The 6,000-nt window shown below is 38.7% G+C and overlaps 1 pseudogene; it reads right to left on the bottom strand.

The window, feature by feature from the left end:
• Positions 1-412: 412 nt before the first annotated feature.
• Positions 413-4,528, bottom strand: LOC141492152 (ATP synthase F(1) complex subunit gamma, mitochondrial pseudogene; annotated as a pseudogene).
• Positions 4,529-6,000: the final 1,472 nt, after the last annotated feature.

Here is a 6,000-nt window from a genome sequence, read left to right as displayed (position 1 = left end):
CAGTTTTTTACTAAATGCGTGAGACTGGTTTCCTTTTTTTTTTTTAAAGGCAATTTGTTTACTACAAGTATTTTATGTGTACACAATAGACCAACTGTTCTTATAACCCAAAGCAGGCTAAATAGATTAATTTGTTCTAACTCGCTTCTTTGGCAGCTTAATGGTGCAATGGATAAAGTGTCAGCCCTGGAGTTTGGAGGACACGAGTTCAAATTTAGCCTCACACACTAGCTATGTAATCCTGGGAAAGTCACTTTACACTGTTTGCCTCAGTTTCCTCATTTGTAAAATGAATTGGAGAAGGAAATGACAACATCTTTGCCAAGAAAACCCCAAATGGAGTTGGATAACATCAAACAACAAATTCACTCCTTTACCTTTTGAATTTGGATAAAATTTGGTTCTTGTTAATTCAGAGCTTCAATATCAGAGATGACTCAAATAACTCCTTTTCAGTGATGGTTTGTTGAATACAGTTAAATGTCAAAGTCAACTTATCAATCATCTCAGAGACATTTATGCTAAAATCATCCATAGCTATCATCTTTGCACTTTGTATACTGGTGATAAAGTCTTTTAGAGTATAGTCGATGATGTTTGCCAGACTTTATTCTTGATAGTTTTGCAATACATCAGCAGCAATGTCATTGTAGATTCTCATACTCTCAGCATTTTCAATGGTATTCAGGGAAAAGATGGATTTTTCTTCTGTCTCATAATTATAGACCCGAATCAATGAAGGATAATAGATCCTACATCAAACTCAAACCCAGTATTTAGCAGTTCAAGGACAATGACTAGAGCATTTCTAAAGGGAGGCATGTTCTCCCATTTCCTTAAAGGTCACTTCAAAGTGGTTAGAGTGAAATATGCCTTCAGGTCTGTCACAAACTGTCAGTGAGATTAACTTCCTTCTTAGCAGCTTTGGAATGTAGTTAAATTGTCACATCTTTAGCAACTTTGAAATGAATAGCACCACAAAGGCCTCAATTTGAGGATATATCAATAATGAAATATTTCTTCATGACTTCTTGAGCCTTTATATCATTTTTTAAAATAAAGATAAAAAAATCCAAGTCCATACTCATGGACTGGTTTTAGTTCTTTCAGCTTGGCCATAGATTAGGGCTGCCACCATTTTTATAGATTTATTATTTGTCTGAATGATTTTGATCAGGTTCAGTTGTTTGCTAATCTCTTTTGGAGTTGTTATATTTCTGACTTGGAATCATTGCTATTATAGAACCCAGGAAGAATCATGGAGAAAAAATGGTAGTACCAACCTTGCTGGAGTCAGGTCACCTAACTTTCTCATCTTCAGTTTCATCATCTATAAAATAGTTATAATAATAAAGCCTACTTTTCTGGGGTATTTGGGGATTAAATGAAGTACAGTATGTGAAATACTTGATATCTTTACAATTATTTTATTACAAATGCCATCATCATCATCATTACCATTATTTATTTATGTATGGGTGGGTCACTTTTCTGTTTCACTCTGCCCTCTAACCCAGTAAGACAGGATCATATTTAATACTTCTTTCCATAGGAAAAAGTTAGTTTAGGCAAAACTGAAAGTCAAAGATTATCTTCTGAATCTTTCTTTCTTTTTTCTTCTCTTCCTCTCTGCAAAATGACTTTCTAAACCAATATGTGTATTTACTTAGGCAGAACTCAGGGTTTAGGGGAGAAATTCTTAAGTCAAAGAGGAAAAAGAACTTCCGTAATGAAATTTCAGGCAACAGAAATTCTTTCTAGAGCTGCTCAAATTACACCATGTAAGAATATTGCTCATTTACTTTTTTTTTAAAGTTTTTGCAAGACAATGGGGTTAAGTGGCTTGCCCAAGGCCACACGGCTAGGTAATTAAGTGTCTGAGGTCGGATTTGAACTCAGGTACTCCTGACTCCATGGCCGGTGCTGTATCCACTGCGCCACCTAGCCACCCAAGATACCTTTTTTAAAAAAAATAAAGGTTTTTTGGTTTTTGTTTAAACTCTACAATTCTTTCTTTGGATACAGATGTATTCTCCAAACCCCAAGATTGTCCCTGATTGTTGCTGAAATGTTGATGAAACGAGCAAGTCCATTAAGGTTGATCATCGCCCCCATGTTGCTGTTAGGGTGTACAATGTTCTTCTGGTTCTGCTCATCTCACTCAGCATCAGTTCATGCAAATTCTTCCAGGCTTCTCTGAATCCCCATCCCTCCTGGTTTCTAATAGAACAATAGTGTTCCATCACATACATATACCATAATTTGTTCAGCCATTCCCCAATTGATGGACATTTACTTAATTTGCAATTCTTTGCCACCACAAACAGGGCTGCTATGAATATTTTTGTACAAATGATGTTTTTACCCTTTTTTCATGGTCTCTTCATGGTATAGACCCAGTGAATTATTCAATTTTTAAAAAAATTGACATTTTATTTTTCCCAATTACATGTAAAAACAATTTTTAACCTTCCTTTTCTTAAATTTTTATTTCCATATTCACAGTCCCTGGTACAAGTAAGCATTATTCAATGTTTTTTGACTGACTGACTGACAATTTATGGAGGGGACTCATTCAGATAGGGATTGAATTTCATGTCTTTTGAGGTCCTTTCTAGCTCTTAGTTTCTGTGAAACTTGTGAATATTGCTTAATTCATTACGACAGTCTAGAAAGAAGACAGACCAACAAATGATAATTTGCAAAGAGCTGTTTTCAGTGATATACTGGAAGCTTATAGTTATTTTTTTCAGTGTAAGTATTTACATCACAGAAATTCACCAAAGCTACAAATGTTGGCTTTATTTTGTTTATTGTTTAGACTTAAGAAAATGATGGATAAAATAAGATTATTTACCCCCTCCTTCATACATTTCTCCTCCTCAGAGGCTACCAGCACATCACTGGTTGTATGGGAATAGTCCTAAGGAGGACATTGCCTTCAGGTTTCAGGATGTCATGGTATTAGCATGAAAAGATGAGAGGAATAGGTGATGAGAGAAACTGCTTCCCTGCAGAGTCCATGCCTCTGAATCCCTTCCATAAGGTTTGTAGGCTCCAAAATCATAGCTCTTTTCATTTGGACTTTTTCTTTGATTTCCTATGGTAAAAGGTAGACTTAGACTGTGTTCAACATAATTGGCATCAATAACTATCTTCAACATAGTACAAATGCACATTTTATTTACCAGCAACACGTGATTGAACATTGAATTACCTAATAATTGTGACTGCTCATCAGGTGGGTGGTTGCATATTATATTTGTGTCCAGGACTTGTTTTATTTTTGTTTTTGTAGCTCCCGTGCTTAACACAGTGCCAGACATGTTTAATTAATACTTGCTGATTCTGCCTCTTTTATGTAAAATTTAAAAAGAATTTTTCTTTCAACTTTTGTGAATTAGATGGTATAAGTATTACTTCCTTCTACATACTGGAAGCTACGTCTCATTCAGAATAAGTGATTTTTCCAGAGTCGTAAACTAGTTAATAGGGGAACTAGGGTTTGAATCCAGAACTCCTCTGATTCAATTCAGGAGTTCTTTCCACTATATGTATTTTTTTTTTCTGGAAAGGAAGGTTGTCCACATCCTACTTTCTCTTTTAGTACTTTAGATGCCACACATGGGTATGATTTTCTTAGGGAAAATGCCATGCAAATAAACAAAAGTTGAATGTTGATTGCAACATGTAATTTATGGAGTAGTTTGTTTTAATTTTTTCATTTCAAATAGCCAAATTTTGGAAGGAAAAAAAAACACACAATGCCAGTTAATAAACTGCAGAACTGTTTCACAAAGCTTCATCTTTTAAAGTTTGAGTTTTTTTTTTAAGTAAATAGAAAAATGGGGCTGCTTTGCTTTCGGCAGGACCAAATCCCGTCATCATCTACAAACTGGAGTATATTTCCCATCAGATTTGTACAAATATCTTAGACTTCTGTGTAGGTCAAATGTTTCTTAGACAGAAAATTACTTGGCAGTTTTCCCTTAGCCACTGAATCCCCTTTTGACTACTTCAACCTTGAGCTTCATTTGGAACTGGCAGAACTTCAATGAAAAATGGGTATTGACCCTGACAAGCAGAGCTGTTTGATAATGTTAAGCCTCTTAAGCAGTCCGTGGGCCATCCTTGGCTTTTCCTTTCATCCCCATTCCAGTGACCTGAGTGGAAGGTCCCTCCCTCCCTCTTCAACTTCCCATCTCATAGGGCTCATTCTGCTTTACAGGTACACAAGCCACGACCATATTAAATGTTGGATAAAGAGCATTTGATTCTATAAAGACTTATTGTAGAGAAAACACCACGCTACAGAAATGTCTGGGAATCCAGGCAGGGTTGGCATTTATTTCCACCTCTTCAACTTCCCATCTCATAGGGCTCATTCTGCTTTACACAAGCCACGACCATATTAAATGTTGGATAAAGAGCATTTGATTCTATAAAGACTTATTGTAGAGAAAACACCACGCTACAGAAATGTCTGGGAATCCAGGCAGGGTTGGCATTTATTTCCTTTACCTTGCATCCCTGCGGTAATTGGATCTGATGCCAGTTTTACCAGGAGCTACAATGACGGGAGAAAATAGTAATTTATGTAAGGTGTTCAGATAAAGGAAAGCAATGATTTAAAGGATGGTGTTTCTGGAACTCCCGCAGGCTCAAAAGGCAAGACCCGCAAAACCTGCCCGGGGAATAGCTCCAGCGCTTGAGGGGAGAAGAGAAGGCTGGACTGGGGGAGCGCCTCCTCCCCGGCCTCCCACGCAGGCTTCTCTCCCGCGGGCGCACTGCCAGCCGCGGGCACACTGCCAGCCGCGGGCACACTGCCAGCTGCAGACTTCTTCCCAACAAGGCGAGGCTGCGCGCGCCTCGCCCGCTCCCGGCCCCGCCCCGTCCCGGAGCCGCCCCCCCCCCCCCCCCGCGTCTGCGGCTGCCGCAGCGGGTTGTTGGGGCTCCCGGCTGGAGGAGGGGAGCTGCTGGGGTCAGGCCAGTGCAAGAGACCGGACGGTCCAATGGGCCTCCAGACTCGAGGGAGCTCAGGCCGCCTCAATTTAAAAAAAGAGAATAGATGCATTAAAAAAAAATTAAAAAAGCAACCCCCCCATTGTCTATTTTCTTTTAAAGTTCTCTCCTCCACCCCAGTAAAGCCGCCAGAGGAAAAATAGATAGCGCTTGAAAGGGGTGCGAAGCGCTTTACTAGCATCCTCTTAGGTGCTCACAACCTTGGTGGGAAGGTGAGATCGTTACCTCTTGGAAGGTGAGATTGTTACCTCCTTTGCACAGATGGCTACATAGTCAGACAAGTTAAGTGGAGTGTTGGAGGTCCTCTCTTGAACTTGGGTCTTCCTGAGTAAAGATTTTATTCATTCATTCATTCATTTATTTATTCATAAAGACTTGAGTTTTACAATTTTTCCCCTAATCTTTCCACCCCCCCCCCCAGAAGGCCAGTCTTTACATAGTTTCTATGGTATACATTGATCCAAATGGAATGTGATGAGAAAGAAATCATACGGGTGTGAGTAAAGATTTTTTAAATTTTTTTTTAAGATTTTATTTGAATTTCCAATCCCCCCCCCAGAAGGCCAGTCTTTGCATAGTTTCTATGGTATACATTGATCCAAATGGAATGTGATGAGAGAGAAATTATACGGGTGTTCCTGAGTAAAGATTTTTTAAATTATTTTTTTAAGATTTTATTTGAGTTTTCAATCCCCCCCCCATCTTACCTCCCTCCCCCCACCCGCTACGAAGGCAATTACATAGTTTCTATGGTATACATTAATCCAAATGGAATGTGATGAGAGAGAAATCATACGGGTCTTCCTGAGTAAAGATTTCATTTATTTTTTAATTTTTTTGAAGACTTTTTATTTTGAATTTTACAATTTACCCCTAATCTTCCTTCCTTCCCCCCACCCCCCACAGATGGCCAGTCTTTCCATAGTTTCTGTGGTATACATTGATCCAAACTGAATGTGATGAGAGAGAAATCATACG

The sequence above is a fragment of the Macrotis lagotis genome, chromosome 6 (genome assembly GCF_037893015.1).
Source record: "Macrotis lagotis isolate mMagLag1 chromosome 6, bilby.v1.9.chrom.fasta, whole genome shotgun sequence".
In the NCBI taxonomy this organism is placed as follows: Eukaryota; Metazoa; Chordata; class Mammalia; order Peramelemorphia; family Peramelidae; genus Macrotis; species Macrotis lagotis.
Note: the sequence above shows the minus strand (reverse complement) of the source record. Positions and strands in the feature narration are given on the sequence as shown.